The 6,000-nt window shown below is 53.4% G+C and overlaps 1 protein-coding gene across 3 annotated transcripts in view; it reads left to right on the top strand.

The window, feature by feature from the left end:
- Window positions 1-3,339: 3,339 nt before the first annotated feature.
- LOC142829723 (C-type lectin domain family 4 member K-like) overlaps window positions 3,340-6,000 on the top strand; it is a 114,735-nt gene continuing 112,074 nt past the window's right edge. For 2 of the 3 annotated variants that reach the window (XM_075931108.1, XM_075931107.1), the window contains exon 1: window positions 3,340-4,655. The gene's annotated coding sequence lies outside the window, so the exon portion shown is untranslated. The remainder of the gene's footprint in view (window positions 4,656-6,000) is intronic. The other variant, XM_075931106.1, reaches the window with a different exon arrangement.

The following is a 6,000-nucleotide window of genomic DNA, read 5'->3' as shown; positions in this document are numbered from 1 at the left end:
GCGCTTGATTAGCAGAGCCCCCACAGCTAGGTTTTGTGTTTCTACTGATGGTTCACATTCACACATACCTCGGTGCACATAAGAATATTATTCTGCACATGGCTGCTAAAGATTAAAGGAAACATTAGTTGTCTGTGTAGAAAAGTTGGGAGCCTGGGTAATGAACAGGGGGGACTAGAAGTCCTCGGGTCTGGGCATGAATTGGAGGTGGCTGGTATTGCTGAACCCCGGTGGGATGAGGCACGTGGCTGGAATAAAATCCACGCTATGACCTAGTTAGGAAGGAACCAGTGGACCAAAGGGCAGGGGAATGGTGCTCTCTGTCCAAAATGGCATGGCCTACGGTCAAGGCCCTAAGAACTTGGAAGACAATGGCTGTGAATGCTTAGGGGTCAATGCCCCAACAGGCAAAGCACCAGACGGGGGCTGCTGCAGACACCAGATCGCAGGAAGGAACCCGACCCCAGGCCCCTTACACCTCTGGCCATGCTGTGTAGTGGACAGAAGGCTGGATGGGAGTGTGCGGGGCGGGGGGAGGTCTTTACTTGCACAGTGCAGGTTGGAACGCTGGACACGGTGCCAGAACTAAATATGATAGACAGGCACCCACATGGCTGCATGGACCAGCCTCCTGCGCTGGGGATGCCCCAAGGCCAGGGCTGATGTGAGGGGGTGGAGGGGGATGGTTCCCCTCAGGCTGTGCTGGGCAGGTCCTCCTGTGGATAAATCCCAGTAATATTCTCATGCTCATAGAACTTTGTATTGAGATCTTGTCCTTTTCGATCTCTCTCTAAGTGTTCTTATAGAATCTCTGGAACATTTCTCCTAGAACTTTGTATTAAGAGAAACTTTCCTTTTTATATATCTGGATCTTGTAAGAAAAAGTGTCTTTTGAGCTCTCCCCTTTCCTCGATTGCCCTGTTGAAATGAACGAGGTGTGAATGGAGAATTGAAGGGGAGCCCCTCCAGCAGCAGTTTCCAGGGTGGAGAGGGTCTGGGAGTCAGATCCAAGACAATACCTGCAAAGTGAGCTCATGAAGAAGACTGGACATACAGAGGCCTTGGGAGTCCAGCAGCAAGTGCCTGCCCTTGGAAGAACTCTCTCTGAAGCAGCATTAGGAAAGGCGAGGTGATGACTAATTGGCTGCATGAGAGGGATAAATAGGAGGCATCTTGCAGAGGGACCCCGGGTTTTCGTCTTGTCCACATGGGAGCATCGATCTGGATCAGCAGAAGCCGGCTCCACCCCCTCCCCCATCTAACTCACCTGGCCAGTGCAGTTAGGGGGAGCAACTTTTGGTAACAAGAAGACGGAGTGTGCTTGTGTGTGTGTGTGAGAGTGCATGAGTGTGATGTGTCATATGCATATGATAAGCATTGATTGATCTGTGGATTTTCAATAAATGTAGCAAGTTGCCTTATCCCCCTGAAAAAGATCCCGGGTGCTTCTCTTGAGCACAACACTCCCTTCCCCGAGGGAGGGGCCATTGGGCGAGTGCCTCATGGACAGACGCTGCCTTTCCCTCAGCTCCTGTCTGATGGGGTCGCAGGCTGCAGCTCTGCCCTCCTGGGGGCTCTTCCCTGGTCCTTTGCCCCCTGCACTTGATGCTGTCCCTGGGGTGGGGCCAGGTGGATGGGAGGGGGGGGGGCTGGCAGGGAGTTTGCACGGCCCATCCCAGAGGGGCATCTGGGCACAAGATCGAAGGGGGCTGAAACCATCTCTTCCCATTGCCCTCCTGACGGTCAATCGAACGGTGCATCGTCTTGGCAGAACCTGGCCCAGTGATCTCAAGGGATCCCCTCGGTGCCTGCTTGAAGCCTGCCCCTGACCCGGAGGAGAAGGAGGGGACGAGGCAGGATCCCCCTGAGCCCCACTTACCTCAGCGCGAGAGCACAGGCCTGGCAGAACCACTGGGAAACCAGCCGTGAGCAAGGCGGGACGGGGAGAGCGGCCGCTGCAGGAGAGGCGAAAGGACCAGCCGGGGCAGTGAGAAATGCAGCAGGACACAGAGAGTTTGCTCTGGCAGGAAGCCCAAATATGGCACCGTCCTCTGTGTGACTCAGCCCCCTCGCTGGGTGACAAGTGTGGTTTCCCCGTCTGGGGGGTGCATCACGGTTCCTGCCCTCCCGTTATCTGTGTCACTGCCTCGCAGGGCCAGGGGGACTCAGGCGCCAAAAAGGAGCGATTGCTTAGCACCCGCTGGCAGCCAACTCCGCCTCCCTCCAGCCCCTTCCACCTGTCCCAGGTCAGTTTGTACCTCGGATCTCACCCCAGAGAGCTCGCTGGGCCAGGCCTTTAGCATCCAGCAGCGAAAGGTTTATTAGTAAAAGGAAGAAAAGGCCGAGAGCAGGGTTGGTAACGCAGGCACATTCCGCACCCCAGTCACCACATTCTGGCTGCAGGCTCTCAGCAGAGACCGACCAAACCGCTGGCTCCAAGTCTCTGGAGCACATCCCATGTCAGGGCGGGTCCCCGCTCCGTCCCCGCTCTCTGTCCTCAGCAAAGATGCTTCTGAATTCAACAGCAGGAGTGTGGACAAGCGGAGGAGCCCCTAGGGCCCCTTTCATCATCTTGCCCAGGGGGAGGGAAATCCATGGTTCTTCGGTGCAAAGGGATCTTCCAGAGTGGAGACGATCACACGAGTGAGTCACCTTCCTACGTCCTTTTTAGGCAAGGGGCCATGGGGCCTGCTGGGCTGCAGGTTTCCAGCAGAATTCCTCAGATGTTCACTTTTGGGCCAGCGTCCATGCTGCACAGCTCTTCACGGAGTCGCCACCCCTCCCAATAGGGGTGCAGCGCCTGCTGCTGCCCCCCAGACCAAAAACATTGACAACACAAGTCCAGAGCCACCATTCAGAACGTCCCCCACGCAACTCAGGCCGGCACGTGAGTAGCACAAACAGGATCAGCAAAGCACAAGTTTGTATCAGACACCCCCCTGGGGCAGCTTGCACAGAACTGGGGGCAAACACACACCTGCGGGTGCAACAAGAACCTGCATGGACCTAGGAAAATCCAATAGCATCGCAGGTGGATGCAACAGGAAACCTCGCTGGACAGCTGCTTCTTGTAGCATCCCGCCCCCGCCAGACGCCGTCAACTCCTCCCCCTGAAGTCAGGTAAGGTAAGGAGGCGTGTGGGAGGGAAGGGGAGCCCACGAGTCCCTTCCCACTGTGGGGTGTCAGGAAAAGGGAGGAAGCGGCAGCCACAGCTTGGCCAGCCCCTGAGCTCTGGTCTGGCTGGGGCAGCTGCAACAGGTGGGGTGGGTGGGGGAGGTTACTTTCTGTGATAGCATCGTGGCACGTGTTGGCTTTGCTCATGGCCGACGGGTTGCTGGGGCAGGCGGCTGCTGGAAGATGAAGATTCCAGCCCTTTTCAAATTAAAAATGGCTTCTGCCAGCAAAAGAAGAGAAGTCGGCATGGAGTGTCGTCTTTTCCATGGAAAACGGACAAAGGACTGCGTGTGTGGCGGTGAAACGCAAGCCCGTCGGCCTGATTTGTGGAGAAGCAGTTTCTGCCTCCAAACAAAATCAAACATGAGAGAGACAGGACAGCACAAAGCACATCAGATACGAGGAACACCATGGACAGCTGCATGTGGGCAAGACTGAAGAACTGTGAAAGACTTTGCATGAGCAGCAAACAACTGTCACCAAAACAGGAAAGGAGAGGCCGGTGTTATGCAAACAAGTTATGTGTGGAGTGAACTTACTGCAGAAAGAATTCGGCCTCCTTCAGACGGAGAGTTGGTAAGGAGTGCATCGCTGCAACTGCAGCTTTCGTGGCACCAGAGACACACAGATTATCTGAGAGTGGGAGCTGATCTCGCGGGGCGGTTGCGGTATCAGATCAAATGCAGGATATGGCTCAGGATGTTGAAATGTCTCTGAAAGATTCTGCAGCTGATTTTGAGTTCTGTGCTCTGGCTGCTGGTGAGATACCGGACAGAACAAGTACAGCCCAGCTGGCTGTTTTCCTGCCTGGGACCACCCAGGGCTTGACACTCAAGGGGACTTGCTTTCTTACTCTCAAAGCACGACACCGTCAGAGGTGAAGACGTTCTTGGGAGGCTACATGGGCACTGCACTGGCTCCAGTTGTCCTTTGAAAAACAGAGCGGCCTTACCACTGATGGTGCCCCAGCCCTGGCTGGATCTCGTAGGGGATCGGCTGCCTTAGCCAAGAAAGAAACGGGTCGTGTTGGTCTTGAACCACGTCAGTGGATTGTGTGTCATTGCATCATCCACCAGGAGAATCTGTGCGCTCCGTCCGTGTGGCTGAACAACGTGACCCGACAGCAGCATCAAGTGCAAAGTGCCGGTTCAGGCCTGTAGCTGCGATGGAATAAACTGCTGGATTAATCCCAGTCTCCAGGGCACGGTTTGGATGGGTCGTTCAGAGCTCCAGTTCAGAACCAACAGCCGTCACATCCCCCACAAAAATGATACACGCAGGTACACACACACACACACACAGACACACACACACGCGCACGGCCAGAGAGCTCTAAGCTTTTCATAGACCCCTCACCTGGCCCACTTGGCATAAGATCTGTTATAGAACAGTGGTGGCGAGACAGACGGGAGACGGAGGGGCTGTCTGCGACTCCGCGCTGAGGCTGTTCGGGTGCTGGAGGAATCTGCACTTGCTTGGAGGTTGGTGAAATCTATTCCAGAACTCACAGCCAGTTTGGGGGGGTGCCCGGCTCCCTAATAGCCTGGCCTGGGATTGGCACCAGGCTCCTGGCCACCTGCTGGGCAGTCCCACCACCCGGAACGACACCGTGTCCGGCCCAAACCTCACCCTGACACAATGGGCTATGGAATGTACGAAACAAACTTACATATTAAATTTCCCATCGTTACTCACTTTTGCATTGTTTACCTAACATAGAGCGGTCTTTCATTAATTATCACAATGTGTACTGAGTAGGAGAGGCCCCAAATCAGGGATCCATGGCACCTGGCACACCCTGTGAGCAGGACAAACGGAGGAATGGGTGAGGATACAAGGCCCAGGAAATGCAGAAAGGGTCCCATGGTGAGTGAGGTAGAATTTCACCACTTGATCTTTTCTGATGGCCCCATGTCACCTGAAAGACTAAATAGAGAGAGAGAGAGAGAGAGAGAGAGAGAGAGAGACTGGACACACCCTTGTGAGTGCAGCACAGAACACCTTAGACAGTCACACGCTGTTTGCAACACTTTGCACATAGAATAGGACATGAGATTTGTCAGATAAATTGTCTGGTGGGAATTACACATTTGCCAACAGTGACAGCACATTAGCGTCTGTCACTGATGCAAATGTGGCGTTTGCTAATGCGACAATGAAGCTGAAAGAGTGTCGCTGATTTTCTGAACACAGGAGGTCAACTTCCTTTGAGCAGAACTTATTTTTTGAAAGGAAAAAAACAGACTCCAACCGGAATACTTGGATGTTTTGACCAAATCAGTTTGAGTTTTAATTAAAAAATCACAGACTCATAGAATCACAGAACACTAGAACTGGACGGGACCTTGAGAGATCATCAAATCCAGTTCCCTGCCATGCACCTTCTAGATCATCCCTGGCAGGTGTCTGTCCAACCTGCTCTTAAATATCTCCAGGGATGGAGATTCCACAACCCCCCCTAGGCAATTTACTCCAGTGTTTAACCACCCTGACAGGTAGGAACTTTTTCCTAATGTCCAATCTGAACCTCCCTTGCTGCAGTTTAAGCCCATTGCTTCTTGCTCTATCCTCAGAGGCCAAGAGAACAATTTTTCTTCCTCCTCCTTGTGACACCCTTTTAGATACCTGAAAACTGCTATCATGCCCCCCCTCAGTCTTCTCTTTTCTAAACAAAACAAACCCAATTCTTTTAGTCTTACTTCATAGGTCTGGACCTTCTCCGATTTCTCCACATCTTTCTTGAAATGTGGTGCCCAGAACTAGTCACAATACTCCAATTGAGGCCTAACCAGCACAGAGTAGAGCAGAAGAATGACTTCTCGTGTC

This window comes from Pelodiscus sinensis, chromosome 5, assembly GCF_049634645.1.
Source record: "Pelodiscus sinensis isolate JC-2024 chromosome 5, ASM4963464v1, whole genome shotgun sequence".
In the NCBI taxonomy this organism is placed as follows: domain Eukaryota; kingdom Metazoa; phylum Chordata; order Testudines; family Trionychidae; genus Pelodiscus; species Pelodiscus sinensis.
Note: the sequence above shows the minus strand (reverse complement) of the source record. Positions and strands in the feature narration are given on the sequence as shown.